This window comes from Cupressus sempervirens, chromosome 3, assembly GCF_028749045.1.
Source record: "Cupressus sempervirens isolate cs-2001-9-10 chromosome 3, ASM2874904v1, whole genome shotgun sequence".
Classification (NCBI taxonomy): Eukaryota; Viridiplantae; Streptophyta; class Pinopsida; order Cupressales; family Cupressaceae; genus Cupressus; species Cupressus sempervirens.
The window spans coordinates 627,983,272-627,999,692 of NC_143120.1; the positions used below are offsets into that span (position 1 = coordinate 627,983,272).

Consider the following 16,421-nt stretch of genomic DNA (forward strand, 5'->3'; position numbering starts at 1 on the left):
GAGGTTTAGAGTCCCACAACTGAGGATTATAGTATAGAGATGGTAGACTTGGGTGTTATTGATAAAGAAGCTAACAACCATCACATTAAGGTTTCAGCCAAGAAGATGCTAACTAGATCTTGCAAAGATAGAAAAGATAAAATTCAAATTCTAGAAATTCAAGTCTTAGAAGTCCACAACTCCTTACACAAGCACCATGATTGTTTGATCCTACTTCCCCTACTAGCCATAAATTACCTAGCTAGATTTAGAGAGGAAAATTTCTAGTTGAGGTTATCGATGAATGGGTGGATGGAGTGCTTTGAGAGGGAAGTAAGCTTATCTTAGACTCTAAGAGACTATATGATTATGCCATCACTTTAATGGTGAATGGCTAGGTTTGGGAAGTAGAGGTGTCAAAGTAGATAGCCACCTCCCTGCAAATTTATGAAGTTCAAAAGTATGGGGTTTCCAAATTTGTAATTGAGAAACCCTTGAAGCATGGAGATGAATGTATATTTTTTGTGCTAAAGAGGAATGTAGATTGGAGGAACTCTGTGCTCAAAGCCACCCTCACTAAGTTTGAAAAGATGGAAAAGGGATTTCAAGACTTCAACCAATGCATTTCCAATAGCATATGGTGCATTAATGCAACCTATATGTGGCATGATGGTACAATGGAACATGACATGGATGTTGTGGTGTGATCTTTCAAGAATGAAGTTGAGCAAGAAAAAATGTGGAAGACTCCAACTACTACTAACCTCACAAAAAGTATCTAGAGTGGAAGCCCTATTATACCTTCATGTTGATCATTTATTGAAGCATGTGGATAGGGTTTCAAAACTAAAGTGGGAAAATGAAGCATGGAAGTTGCAAATCTTGTACACCAAGAATCTTGAGTTTTTTAACATCTACAAAGTGTGGGAGGCATCACATGGTACTCCTTTAGACAACAACCAATTTGAGAAAGAGGGGCCAATTCTTTCTTCTTAGCATTATCTAGTTTTATTTGAAATTTCTCAAAGATATTGGGATGTTTATCCTAGACTAGCTTTTAGTTATTAAACTTATTCAAACTCTATTTGGATGTCAGTTTTGAACCTTGGTAGTTATAGCTAATCATAGTTTAGATGATACTATATATATGGGAAGTAAAAACATATGATGAATCATAATTTTGGTTTTGAAAACAATTGATATAATTTAATTTAATGTGTATGTTCAAATATATTAACTTGGAGAAGATTTCTATTTGTGAACAAAAATATTTTTGATCTATTGAAATAGTTTAAGTCTTTGTATTTGAACTTGTGGTGCAATTACTTCTTGGTGAATGATTGACTCTGCTCAATAGATTGGTTTAATTTTAGGTTCATATGAAATGCTATCCATTTTAGGTGCCAATTGGTACCAAAGTGATCAAGTACTATGTACGATGCAACTGCTAACGGATGAAATTCTTAATAGTATCAAATTTATTAACCATGCTTTTGGTTTTACTTGAACAGGTAACCTCAAGAAAGGACCAAAGGCAATATTAGGCCCATACAAATCAACCGTATCGCTACATACCTGTCAAGGAATTTGAAGAGGCCTTCCGCTCATTTCATGTTGGTAAGAGTCTTATCGAAGAGTTGTCACATCCATATGACAAAACAAAGAACCATGTTGCCGCCCTTACATCTACCAAGTATGGTGTTAGTAGAATGAACATGCTCAAAGCTTGCTACTCTAGAGAAGTGATCCTTATGAAGAGAAACTCTTTTGTTTACATATTCAAAACAGGACAAGTGAATTTCCAGAATCCCAAATTTGAAGAACTTAAGCAATTCTCTTATTAAACTTTGTGAAAGAAAGGAGAATAAATTCTGACAAACAAGTAACGCAGATTGTAGTTGTAGCGGCAATCACCACAACAATATTTTTGCGCACAGAAATGCACCAACAGACCATTACTGATGGAAATCTCTACATGGGTGCCCTGTTCTTTGGTTTAATCCATATGATGTTCAATGGCATACCAGAAATGGCAATGACAGTTGTCCGACTTCCAATTTTCTACAAACAAAGAGACCAACTATTATATCCAGCTTGGGCATATTCGATACCAAACTGGATAGTGAAGATCCCATTTTCTTTGGTAGAAGCAGTGATATGGGTTTTCATTACATACTATACTATTGGTTTTGCACCAGAGGCTGATAGGTAAGTCTTGTATCTCTCTATTTCTATTGCATAGACAATGGTGATGTGTAGAAAGACAACTGTTCCACTTACAATAGTTTGTATGGTAACGTTATAATGAAAAATATAACAATTAACTACAAGCATATTCAAGCATAAATTTAAGCTCCTAACATTTAATGACATCTCCACTCAAATCATAGCAACCTAAAAGGTTTTAACTACAACATTAACTACTCTCAAATCATGGGTTTGCTTACACTTCAAACTACATTCCTGGTGTGAAATCAAGACAACAACCCCTTCTCGTAAGAAAATTCTCTAATTAATAGATGAAATTTAATTTCTTTCTTCTTTCACAGAATTAATAAACAATGAATGCTAAATGATTCATTTCTACCCATAATGCAAACACTCTTCGTTCTAGATAAAATATTGAAAGTTGGCTGCACATTATCTAGTATTTTCAACGTTGTTTTACAATGATAAATAGATCTAGTATACGACTCTTTACTTGTGCTAGATATCCTGTAAACTAGTTCGCAAACAATCATTTCTAGAAATGTTGATCAAATCATATTCTAAAGAAGCCACATTTTATAACGTGCTAATGCGTTAAGCTTATCTAATGTTACTTTTCCTTTGTGACGAATGGCCTTAGATGTCAGAAATTTGACCAGTATACTTTGTAGTGTATAATCTGACCGATATACTTTGCTGTGTATGGGACAAAATAATAATCAAAGAAGCATTGCAACAGGCTATGCTCATTTTGAGAGATCCTTTCTTTTGTTCGCAGATGCTTTAAGCAAGTCTTTCTCCTCTTTTGGTTGCATCAAATGGGAATGAGACTTTTCAAGTTCGTGGGATCATTGGGTCGAAACATGATCCTCTCACAAACTTTTGGAGCATTTGCTAATCTTGTCGTGTTCCTCCTTGGAGGATTTAAGGTTTCTCGGGTTATATAGTCTCCTGATTTCTACAAACCTTATTATTTACATTGAAGGAAATAACTTTCATGAAAATTTTAGTTATGATAGCAAATTTTGAAATGAGGATTTATTATGTTGAAATAGTCGACGTACCCAACTAGTGGATTTGGGCATATTGGTGTTCTCCATTGTCTTACAGCCAAAATGCCCTTGCTGTCAATGAATTTCTAGCTCCCAGATGGAACAAAGTAAGTGAATTTGCCTTTATTTAAAAGGATCATTGTATATCAAGAGTGGACAATCATACTAAACATTTTATTTCATCTTATATATATTACTTGTATGTAGCCAAGCAGTACTACCTCAAACAAGACATTGGGACATGAAATAATAGAAGCTCGTGGATTAATTGCCGAAGCTAGATTATTTTGGATTGGTGTTGGAGCACTAATTGGGTTTTGTATAATCTTTAATATTTTATTTACCTTGGCTCTAGCATACCTCAATCGTGAGTCTTGGATTTTGTTAAGATTTAATTATCTTTTTCTTATTTCCCTTTTAATTTACATCTACAGCAGGCTCTAACAGAATCTTATTAATAAACAGTGTTGAGCAAATCACAAGCTGTACTATCTGAGGATATTATTGAAGAGAAACAGGTAAACAGAACTGGAGAAAGCAACCATGGAGAACAACTTAAGTCTGTTGATTTGACATCGGTGGTAAAATCCAGAGGTATGTCATGATCTCCACTCAAAATCTTTACTGCGTGTGAAGTTCCAGTCTGCTCAAAAACAAGTTCCTCATTTTAGACAGACTTAAAATTAAAATTTAGAAAGGTAACAAGATAAGCTAGAGCTTTCTTGTAAGCCTTTTGTGTACTTATGGATGTGTTAACGTGCCACTGGAAAAGATACGAATGTCTTATTCAACAATTCGAAAGAAACATATATTTCATGTTGAAAATGCAATTATCGATTCCGAACGTAGCAATTGAAGGTGGTTGAATGTTAAAATATAAATTGTGCGCCTCGTATAAGATAACATTTTAATTAAAAAGTATTAGAGAGAGGCCAATGAATGTGTGTTAATTTGTGGATGAAAACTTGAAAATTTTTAGTTTCTCAAATAAAATTTCTAGAAATTGATTGACAAATAGATCAAAGAGATTGTAACATGTTGAAACTCCACGATCATAAAAACTACTTAAATTTCAACTGTTATGATATGAAAATGTTAGCATTGTTCATTCACAGAATGTAGAATATCTTTCAGGCCATGCAGATTTGTCAGAGAGAAGAGAAAGTCTAACTTCAAGCCATGATAGAGAACTGACTGATATTCAACACTCGGTATTTCAGAAAAAAGGAATGGTCCTTCCTTTCCAACCATTATCAATTACTTTTGAAAACATCAACTACTATGTTGACATGCCACAGGTGAGTGCAGTTAGACTTTCGTTGATCAAATTTAATTAATTGGCGATAATTTTGACATTCCCAGCTTTTATCAAATTTAATTATGGAATTAATAGATGGTACTGCGTTAGGAGATGAAAAATGAAGGTGTGGATCAAGACAGGTTACAAATCCTTTCCAACATAAGTGGATCCTTCAGGCCAAGGATGCTTACAGCCTTGGTTGGAGTTAGTGGAGCTAGAAAAACCACATTGATGGATGTCTTGGCGGGAAGAAAAATAGGAGGATACATTGAAGGGAATATATGCATATCTGGGTACCCTAAAAAATAGGAAACGTTCGCCCGCATCTTAGGATACTGTGAACAAAATGATATTCACTCTCCTAATCTCACAGTATATGAATCACTCGAGTACTCTGCATGGCTTGGACTTGCACAAGATGTTGATGAGAGAACTAGAACGGTGGGATTTTGAGCTCTACTCTTTGCATATGTACTTTCAATAGGTGCTCTTTTTGCGATGAAACTAAATGCTTTTCTCAGTGATTTCTCTTTTAATGACTACAGATGTTTGTACAAGAAGTGATTGAACTTGTGGAGCTTACTTCACAAAGGAATGCTCTGGTAGGGCTTCCTGGGCTAACGGGTCTTTCTACAGAACAAAGGAAAAGGCTTACCATAGCAGTGGAACTTGTTGCTAACCCATCCATAATTTTCATGGACGAGCCAACTTCAAGATTGGATGCTCGAGCTGCAGCTATAGTCATGCGGACTGTACGCAACACAGTTGATACTGGTCGTACAGTTGTTTGTACTATCCACCAACCTAGCATTGATATTTTTGAAGGTTTTGATGAGGTAAATTTAAACACTTTCGTGAATTGAGTACTGTGAGTCATATAATTGTGTCATTTTGGATGAAAGAAGCTAAGTATTGTTGCGCTTCCAAATTGGGAACAGGGAAGCCCCCGCAGATGCTAACCAATGCTTAATGTTAACTTGTTTGGATTTCTGACTTGCAGCTTCTGCTCATGAAAAGAGGTGGCCAAGTGATCTACGCAGGACCGTTGGGTCGGCATTCTCATAAACTCGTTGAATATTTTGAGGTATTGTTGGTGTTTGTTCACTTCATGGCATTTGTTCACTTTCTGTTTGTTGCCAACAGAAAGAGTAATGATTTATATTTTTTGTGTGACTAATTAGGCTGTTGAAGGTGTTCCACCAATTAAAGAAGGCTATAATCCAGCAACATGGGTTCTTGAAGTAACCTCTATATCTGCTGAGGAAAGTCTTGGGGTAGACTTCGCGAATATATACAGACAATCTGCACTCTATGAGTATGTACATAATGATTGGAAGTTCCTTTAGAAGGAACTTTTCTCACCCATATATCACTAATAAGTCCTCATAAAAAGTGAAAAATTGTCATGTAATTGCTAACATCATTTTCTCTTTTTCAGATTGAATCAATCCCTAATTAAAGAACTAAGCAGCCCTGCTCTAGACTCGAAGGATCTAAATTTTCCAACAAAGTATGCACAGTCTTTCATGGTTCAATGCATGGCATGCTTATGGTTGAACTATTTGGTTACAATAGAAGATGAATATACAAATCCATATTCTTCGTTTGGTTGCCAATTTAGAAATTAGAATTGGAATTATTTTCAATGATTTCATGACCTTGTAGCATGAATTAAAGTTGGGGGGAATCCCTCCAATCTTGTGGTTCTTGGATGGTTTCAAATTAAGCTTCATTGGTTCTTTTAACAAACTTCCACATGTGATGTCTCCATAATTCAAGGTATGTGTTCTTGTGTTAATTCACATTGCTATTATATGAACACAAGAGTTTATTTGTATTTATCCATTCTATCAAGTATCTATTCATAGTAATAACTCTATCTATCATTTGTAAAAATTAATAACCTACTTAATGATAGAGTTATTAAATGGATGATATTTCTTTACTATGCTTGATATGCTTGGTTTTGAGAATATGGTTACAGGTCGCTTGTTGTGGTGTGATGATCTTAGAACAAATACCAATTAATGATGATTTTCTACATAAGCATTGCATAACACACTATGTTGGCTTTGTTCACATTGTGTGGGCTTGCTAGCTATCTGGTGCATATCAGTTTTGCTTGTGCTTTACTATTGGAGATCACAAGAAGATTGTGGCATAAGGTGTTTACCACCTTGAGATGAAAATTTCTTTTTCACATGAAAGAAAATATGTAGCATGGTCTATGAGATTCATGATTATTCAAAAGCACATATGAAGATACTTTGAATATAGTGCCACCTACTAAAATCCTTCCTCAAGTTGTGTCTCTTTGGAGTTCTACGGACACATTGGTGACTACTATTGGTTTTCACTCTGTACTCCATGTGTATTTGGTAATGAAAGTGTGTTACTTACAACTTTCCATTTTCATACAATGGATATTTCCCAAGCTTCACAAGAATAGGGTTTCATATCTTTAGGAGATGTCATTTTATTCTATTAGTGTAGAGAAATATGAGAATCATCATCCTTGTGAGTAATACTCTTACCCAAGTGTCCTAGTATGCTCAGAAGCTCTCCAGTCAGTTTTCAAATTTAGTGGTTTGAGATACATATATCAAAAATGTTTCTAGTGTAGTAGTTTGTGGAGATCATTTCAAGTTCCTTATGCAATCAAGTCTGAGCAATGCCTTCTATGTGGTCATGATCAAAAATCAAGCTTTGGATCGTATCATTTTTCATCATCCATGTCAGGATTTCATTTTTTTGGTCTTCTATGCAGTTGTTGAAAAATTGAAAAAAAATCCAAAATTTTTTTAAAAAAAAAAAAAGAAAAAATGAAAAAAGAAAAAAGAAACAAAAGATCCAACAATGAAAACCTTTAGGCATTGTTGGCCAGTTAATATCTGAAAATCGATTTCTGGTGGATGTCAACTACAAAATAAATCCTTAATGGTGAAAATTGTTTTACAATGCCATTAAGCGATGAGTGATTGACAACTAGCTTGCCAGCGGCCACTTGTCATTATCAAAATTTATTTTTAAAAAAATGAAAAAAAGAGGAAAAAAGAGAGAGAAGAAAATACAATAATGCATTAATTATTGGTGTTCTTGGTTTTTCTACTAATCATTCTTTTCAGGAACACTCATTGGTTTCAGTGGTTCTTTCATTCTTGGCACCTCCTGTTGCTCACTCTTACAGCTCTACTCCTCTTCAATGTGGTCCTTACATCTTTGATCACCCATAGTGTGAGATTCCTATTCAGTTGAGGTGTTTTCAGTGGAATGTGCTACTTCCTATATGATCTATACTAGTTTAGTTGATGATGGTGGCCCTTCAATTGCAGTCACTCTCCTAGTTTTTTGGTTGCTTCTAGTGGTCTTCTCTTTGCTACTTTTAGTCAGTTGGTGGTCTTTTGTGGTGTTGCAGTACCATTCTGGATGCCTTTCTTCATTCATTGTTGATTGCTTCAGCGCTTTTGGTGGCGACAATTGCTAAGTTAGTCTATGTTCCCAACTTGGTCTCTCTACCCATGCATGTTGGTAAAACAATCAATTTTGTTTTTCCTTATTTTATCTCTTAACTTTATTTGTATTGCTTATTATATTTTATCATTATGCAACACCCTATCCTCTCCTTGTTTCCCATGGACGGTCAACCATTAAGTTGGGGGGAGGACTGCCATTCTTTTATATTCCATCCATCATCCTTAATAATCATATCCTACTATCCATAATATCCATTGTATAATAGCCTTTTTTTTGTCTTTCATCTCTCCTATTTTGCCCATTTGAACTTCTCTTATGCAAATGGAGATAAATTTCTCCTATATGTAACCGTTTGAACCATGATGCTATAAAAAAAAAAATTGAAAAAGAAAAAGAAAAGAGAAAAAAGAAACACCTAATGAAAAGTGGAAAGTGATATCCCTATTGAAGAAGAAACATAACAAAGCTTTTCATGTAAAGAAAAGAAAAGGATTTGTGTTCATCTATGAGTTATCATGGTTCAGGGTGGAGACAAAGCTAAAAACCATAAACCTAAAGTGCTTTCAGTTAAAACTAAAGACCTCATGATCATAATGATTGCATGAGGATGTGCAATAAGCTAAGTTGGGGGGAATGATGAGAGTATTTTATGTCCCAAATTATACCATATTTTTAACCTTCGTATAAGCCTTCACACTCATTTCAATCCCCATCTTCTATTCCATTTTCTCCTCTATGTTGCATATGACCAAATATTTATAAGTAATATTTAACATAGTTATTAGATAGAATATGTGAATAAATAGATGAAATTGTATTTATCTAACAAGTTATGGTTCTTCCTATTGCCCGCTATGCATCTTCCTATAACTATTTCAGAAATACAAAGTTCCATCCACTTTGAAATGTATTGCTTGCTATTTCTTATTGGCATTCATGATTTCCTCAAAAATTTAAAGCATTATTCCTTCTAAGAGTATTGACCAAGGACTATGTTGAGAAAGAACCTAATAGGAATAATTACCAACTAAAAATAAGGACAGCCAGTTTTGCATTTCCTTTTGTGAATAGATACGAATGAATCTCAAAAATCCAAGACATGGGTATTGTCCAGAACATGCCTAGTTACAGTCCCACGAAAAGTTAGAGGCCATTTTCAAAATGTGATTTTTTTGACTTACTATTACAGGTTTGGATTTCAATTTTCAAATTTTGTTCTATATTTTGGTACTATTACTAGCTTAACATAGAACACCTCCAACTTGGTTGAATTCATACATAGACAATAGAGAATCCAATCAAGCATTGTTACTAAGGAGATGAGATAGTCTCATGTGAAAATAAGAATCACTAAACTCCAAACAAATTCAAATACTGTTGCAAATCATTTTTGGCTGAAGACAACATTGTTGTTGCAAAACATTGGATATTATTGCATGGGCATGATTATTATTTCCTTAATAAAAAACCTATTTTTATCCACCAAAGGAGTACGTGGGTATTAGAATTATAAGTTGTCTTCTATTTTATACTATTCATTTGTGAAGATATGATCAGCAACAATATCTTCCATATATGTCCACCATTATAACAAACAAATTTCTGATTTGTAGGCTGAAAGCAAGTTTGTACATACCCTCATATTCCCTAGTTTTTAGTAAAATAAAATCATTTTGTTTGGTGCTATATTTTTAAGCTAAATACAAATAAATATATGTGCTATGTAATATCAGAAAATGAAAAAAAAAACAATTTGATTAATAATATAAACATTGCATGATTGAAATTTCTTGAGGAAGAACCATCTGGATTTCATCACTTAGCAAACTAAGGAGGAAGGGCCAAATTTGAAGAATGCTGGTGATTTCAATAGGTTACATTTGGTTTGTTTTAGTTTGTTAATAGAATAAGATTTTCCTTCATTTCAATAGTTAGTTTTCATAAATAGTTTTGCAGGCAGATTAATATCATAGCTGGGTAAGAACGATTATCATGTTCTCAGCACATATTTTTAATAATGACCAGCATATTCTAAATTTTCTATCATATTAAGAGATAAATCAATATAGAAAAATTAGATTCATATTAGTAAACTATTATATTAGAGAACTTATGATTCTAGGATAACTACAATGTTTGAGGTCACCAATATTTTGTCTAGAAATGACATGCATCCTCAATAATCTAAAAATAGATACAATAGAAATTTGGGAGATATAATTAAGTGTAACTGTAATTCCTTCAATCAAGTTCTATTCAGTGTCAAATGGTACAAGATATGAATGAATCAAAATGATCTTGAACTATTATTGAACATGATAATGGATTTACAATGATCAATACAAGGTCATTTGAGCCATTTGGAAATGAGCACTATGCTCTTCCAAGCCAATGTGAGCAAGTGTTTTACTTGGTGTTTCACATAAATTAGATTGGTCATTTTTCATTAGACATGATCCAAGAGTAAGACCAGTGAAATATAATGTGATTGAAGAAGAAGATATCGAAGAAGTGGAAGACGTAGTAGATGATGATGATGGTGAAAATGAAGGGGGAGATGATGATGATGATGATGATACTGAAGATGAAGAAGGAGATGATGATGATGGTGATGGCATTGATGATGATGATAATGGTGGTGAAGATGATGATGGTGGTGATGGTGATGGTGATGATGATTACAATGACCACAACGACGATGGTCATAGTGATGATCATGATGTTGACAATGGTCATTCTGACAATTTGGATGATGATGACGATAATGATGATGTTCATGATGATGAGATGGATGAAGAAGATGATTAATGACGTGATCAATGGAAATGTATTAGGTGTTGATTACTTATAATATGTTTTTTGTAGAGGTAACCAATTAAAAACTATATAATTTTATGTTTTTTTGCAATGTATGCATATTTTTCATGTTATGTTCTATGTATAATTTGTAGCATAACTATCATGTAATTTGTAACTAACTTAAGAAAAATGATTTACATATGTAGGAAACTATACCCCTTTAACAAGGATGGTACAAAGTGACATGGATTAGGAGGTATACGTTTATTACACGTTTGCCTTCTCTTTACCTCTAACATTAACTTTAGGAAAACTTCATCAATATTAGCCTCATTTTATAGAAAATTATTTTTCTCCTTCATTTTATAGAAAATTATTTCTCTCATTTGATGGGCTCTAGGTACCACCAAATAGGTATCTGTTAGATTTGTCTTCCTCAAGTGAGGGAAACATGAGAATAGAAGAGTACAATCAGACATATAGTAGGTCTACTAAAGAGAGATTAGAAAAAATTCAATAAATGCATGAAATTTTTCCTTGCTCAAGGGACGGTCATGTTCTTATGATGATGAGACAAAGAGAAACATCAAGGTTTGCTTGATGTACATACATCTTGAGAAAAAATGGGTACCCAAAGAATTACCTCCAATTAACACTGATTTTTGTGTTAACAAGAGGATATATCACATAGCTCTGTCATCATTAAATGGTTTGGGCCTATTTTCCATGGATGACATAAAGGTTAGTTATGAATTTTTTTTCAATTGATAGAGTATGTAGTGTAAGAATTTTTCTTAGGGAAAAATCACCCAAGACCAAGAAGCTCAAGAACTAGGACAAAATAGACCAATAGAGTATGATTAGAATAACAATATAAAATTCAATTGATGTATAAGTACACTAGGAGTGCCTGAATAAAAAGGCCTTTAGAATGCTTCTAGAATGTCTAGTAGTTAGCAATATGATAAGCCTCATAACTAAGCACATGTCCACCAAGAGTGGATTATTCTCCATTAAGCACAAGAGTTAGTACAATGATGAGAGGATAAGCTTACAAAGGTATGTCATGTAAAATTATGTTGTAGACACCGTGTACTTAATTAAAAGTACAAACAACTATGTTGTCTACATGAAAACTTAGTTAATTATGCAAACTCTAGCATTGTAGACACCATGTGCTAAATTAGAGTTGCTTACTCCTGTGTTGTCAACATGACAACTCATATGAGTACACAAAATCCTAGATGTCTAACCTAATAAATAATAAAATAATGCACTTGTCCTAAGTAAAATTAAGTAATGTGTAAATAATAATTATTTACACTAACATGTAGGACCTTGTTACAATTACAAAAACTAGATGCAGATAGTTCAATATAAAAAATGTATGCATAGGTATGCACTGTCAACAAATTATCTATAATGGAAAGAAAATGATCAAAGTAAAATAATTGTTGTGCACATTGATGGAAAGCTAAAAGAAATAGGGAACATTTCATGTTTTATAAATAGTATGCATCTTGGGTAATCTAATAAGCGACCCAATTGATTTTTTAGGCATGTGAGAGAAATCATGTTTTTGTATGTGCGATAAAATCAATAAGTTTAGGGGAAGAGTTGCTAATAGATTACAACTTGAATATCATAGATACAAATAAAGTTACTATCATGGGAGTTGCAAGTACTATATATGTAAAATTTAAACTAATTACTTCCATATACAATACACCATTTTAATAATAAGTTTTTTTGCTAAGTGGACTATTCCTTCGATTGTGCTAATGTTTTTATATATATTCTTTTTCATAGGATGGCATGGCCAATCCATCGGATGAAAGAGGTAGGGATGCTGCTCCCACTCCTTCTCCAGTACAGGTAAACCTTCTGTATAAAAATTAATGTAATTGTAATTTTACAAAATATCATATTATTATGTTACTTTCATGAAGGTTTTAGACTTGTTTTGATTGTTTTACTGATACTTTTTGTCACAATTTGATTCATAGAGAAAGGGAAATGAACATATTGCACAAAAATAATTACTTGCTAATATGAAAGGCACAATATTATGTGATGATGGCATTGCATATAATAGTGACCCTATTAGCCTATGTAAAAAGACCCTCAAGAATGTCAATCTACAAAATTCTTAGGTTTGTGATGGATCCTCATCCAACATAAGAGAAAGAGGCCACAAGAAATGAATTGTGTCATCATAGTGTTTGTAAGTAAGAAGCAATGAGTCTTTTGCTAGGACAATAGTTCAATAAAGCTTTATATTTTATACTAATTTATGGATCATGAACCACAATATGTATGTTTTGTTACAAGATTTTTTGAGACCACACTGAGTTCTTCCACTTGATGAGGGTACCAGTGTACATCCTATGATTTCAATTCTCAATCATCATATACTTAATATTGATACATTATGAACCATTTGTATTCATTCTTCAATACTTAAGATTTATATAATCCATTATTCATACTCTATAATTGATACTCATTCCTAATATGTTATCTTAGTTGTATGTGGAAAACTCATATATCTTTTCTAATTATAATTGCTGAACCTTTATGATGATATAGTCTTAACTATATATCCTCTTGACCAATTCCATGTCCATGAGCTTGTGATGATATGATTTTGATATCTGTGTTGTACATAACAGTTAGTTTGAAACTTTCTATCATTGCCTCTGATATGATTTCATTGTCATTGTCAAAATAACTTACAAATCCATATTAATTCATTTATGAATGTCTTTTTCATTACAAGATCCTCATTGATAATTCCCTTGATGTAATGTCTCCTTTTATTAAAACGTGGGAAATAGGTACAAATAACTTACACAACTTAATTGCAAGAGACTTCTCTCCTTAAAGTCTCAAATAAAACTTAAAACTGATAATGATTGATGTAATAAAAATAGTCTATGATACCACTTTTAAATGATTGTTCTTATGTTATACAATTGATGTGATATATGAGAACAATTCCACTACTATCTTTGATAAACCAATTAGGTATATGTAAGATGACTTTGGTATATATATCTACATTTAGTGCAATGCAACAATGTTAAGATCATCTCTGTTGTTTTTGATATGATTAATAACAATTATGCAAGGATGATCTTTAATTTGAATTGTTCAACTAATGCAATTAGTAGCTATCTCTAATATGACAGTGTAAGTAAGCTACAATCTATTCTTACTCTCACAACAATTACTATCACTCATAGTGATGCATTTTCTATTCTTCATCTGTTGATAAAAAATTGTAAGTGTTCTCAATGATGCTATCACTATGTCTAATTTTGATCCTTAATCATATACAACTATCTTTCAAATATTGCTTATTGTGATATGATGATTTGCTGCTCCTGATATATTGCTATAGGAATAGTTCCTTTTATAGTGGTATAATGCTTACCCTTGAGTTGATAATATTTATTTGAAATGACTCATGCGTGGAGAGTTTCTCCTGATAGCGATGCCATTATTATTTATTATTAAATTCTATTAGAGGAAAATAGGGGACATGACAAATACATTGTATGTATATATGATTATTTTTTAGGTGTTGATGATTTCCATATGCCTACTTCCATGAGGCTGACCAGTACTCCAAGATTTCTGACTATAGAATCGACAATGAGGAGCATGCAAATATCCACACCTGCTACAACTAGAGCTAGTAAATCTTTGGTTTTCTACATTTTGTTTTGATTACATAAAAATAGGTTTTAAAGGACCCAAAACCTTTTATAAAGTATCATAGAAATAAGAGTATAGAAGATCAGACAACAAAAGGCCTCATAGCCAAAAGAAAACATACAAATCAAGCAAAAAATAAGAGGCCAAAACACAACTATGTATGAAAAGATAACAAAAGAAAAGCAAAAAAAAAGCCCCTGGATAGTGTAATCACCTAAAAATGGTCATCTAGACTATTAGCCCCTTTTTCAAAATTTTGGCTAAATTAATTTAATCATTTACCTAGACAAAATTAGTAATAATCATTTTATTTGATTATAACCTATAGTTTGACTATGCTATCCTAAGTTCATTATTTGATTAAAAGAACATGTCCCCTTTTAATTAAATAAAAGACCCCATTCTTCTAACCCACTTAAAGTGCACACATAAAGTCCTTTTTCTATTTTGTAATTAAAAGAAAAGGCTTTGTGACTTTTGTCTTATATGACAAGTCAACTTATATTCTATTGGTTGACTTGTGTGTGCACATGGATCACTCCTCTTTTCAAATTCCACCGTTGATCATCCACCATCTTCATCTTGATCTCTACCATCTGTACGACTTTAAAAGGGAGAGAGCCTTCCCCCTCAAAGAATCCATCTTTTGAGTATTGTTATGCTGTAGGTTTTCTAACAGGTTTCTTTGGAGCTTTTTGGAGAACTTCTATTTCTTTTCTACATTCTCTCATACCATAGCATTTTAGCTTAGATTCATGTTGCATGTTAGTTTAGCTTCTATTTTGCAATAATCTATCTCACATAGCTTAATATTTGGATTGTAACACTCTCATACATGTTTTTGAATAGCTTCATTTTGCATTCTCATCTTAGCTTAGTTTCCATACTTGCATTGCATTCTTGAAGAACTTCTTGAGACATTTGCATTCTTGCATCTTGTCTTTGGAACCTCCCATTGCATGGTTTACTAGCAAGAAGAGTATTCCTAAGGTTTAGTTGAGAGCCCTTGAACTTGAAATACACTCTCTTGCACTCCATGGATAGGGAGTTCTAAGCCGATATCCAAGCATTCCAAACTCATGGAATCGTTTGGATAGAAGGGTTTAGAGTGGGACACTTTCGAGTGTACATTTTTGGCACCGACCATGGGGCATGAATCAAGTTTCTAGCTCCATTTGCTTTTATTTCTTATCTCTAGTTTTTTTTATAACAACATATTGGATCTAATCAAGTGCTTTTATAGAATTATCACTTTGGTTTTAAGGCCAACCCATAACTAGATTGGTTTGAAGGCCAAAAATCTAGTTGGTTTAAAGATTTGATCATATCTTTTAAACCACTTGGAGTTTGGTTCTAATTTTTTTTTTTCAAGTTGGGTATGTGTCCAAAATATCTCAGTCTGATTTTTGGAGAATTTTGATGTGATTTGCGGAAGTTATGATTTTTTCTTTATTTTCATAAAAAGTTGTCTCTAATCGCAAATAAGTGTATTTTTCAAAAAAAATTACATTTTCAGATTTTTTTTTGAATTCTAAAGAGGGTACTTTCTTTGTGTTTTGACTTTTGAGGTCGTATTAGGGATCAAAAATCCACTTTGATAAATCTGGCCTATTTTGACAAAATGGGTCCCTAGAGCACAAATGAAGAGATTTTTTTGAATTTCTTGCATTTTTGGAAATCTCTCTGATTTTTATTAGGGGTCTCTTCTTTTCATTTCTATTTTTGGATCAAAAATCATAGTAAAAAAGTTTAATCTTGTTGACTAGGTCAAAAGCAAAGAGTAAAAATGAGAGCATTTGTGATTAGTTTGCACTTTCTTTGCATACACTTGATTGGAAGATAAATTGGATTTTTGAAGCAACTAATGTAACACCCTACTCGGTGTTAGA

At 33.0% G+C, this 16,421-nt stretch overlaps 1 pseudogene; it reads left to right on the forward strand.

Annotated features, from left to right (window-relative positions):
• The first annotated feature begins 1,466 nt into the window (after positions 1 to 1,466).
• Positions 1,467 to 12,851, forward strand: LOC149568248 (ABC transporter G family member 39-like; annotated as a pseudogene).
• The last annotated feature ends 3,570 nt before the right edge of the window (positions 12,852 to 16,421 follow it).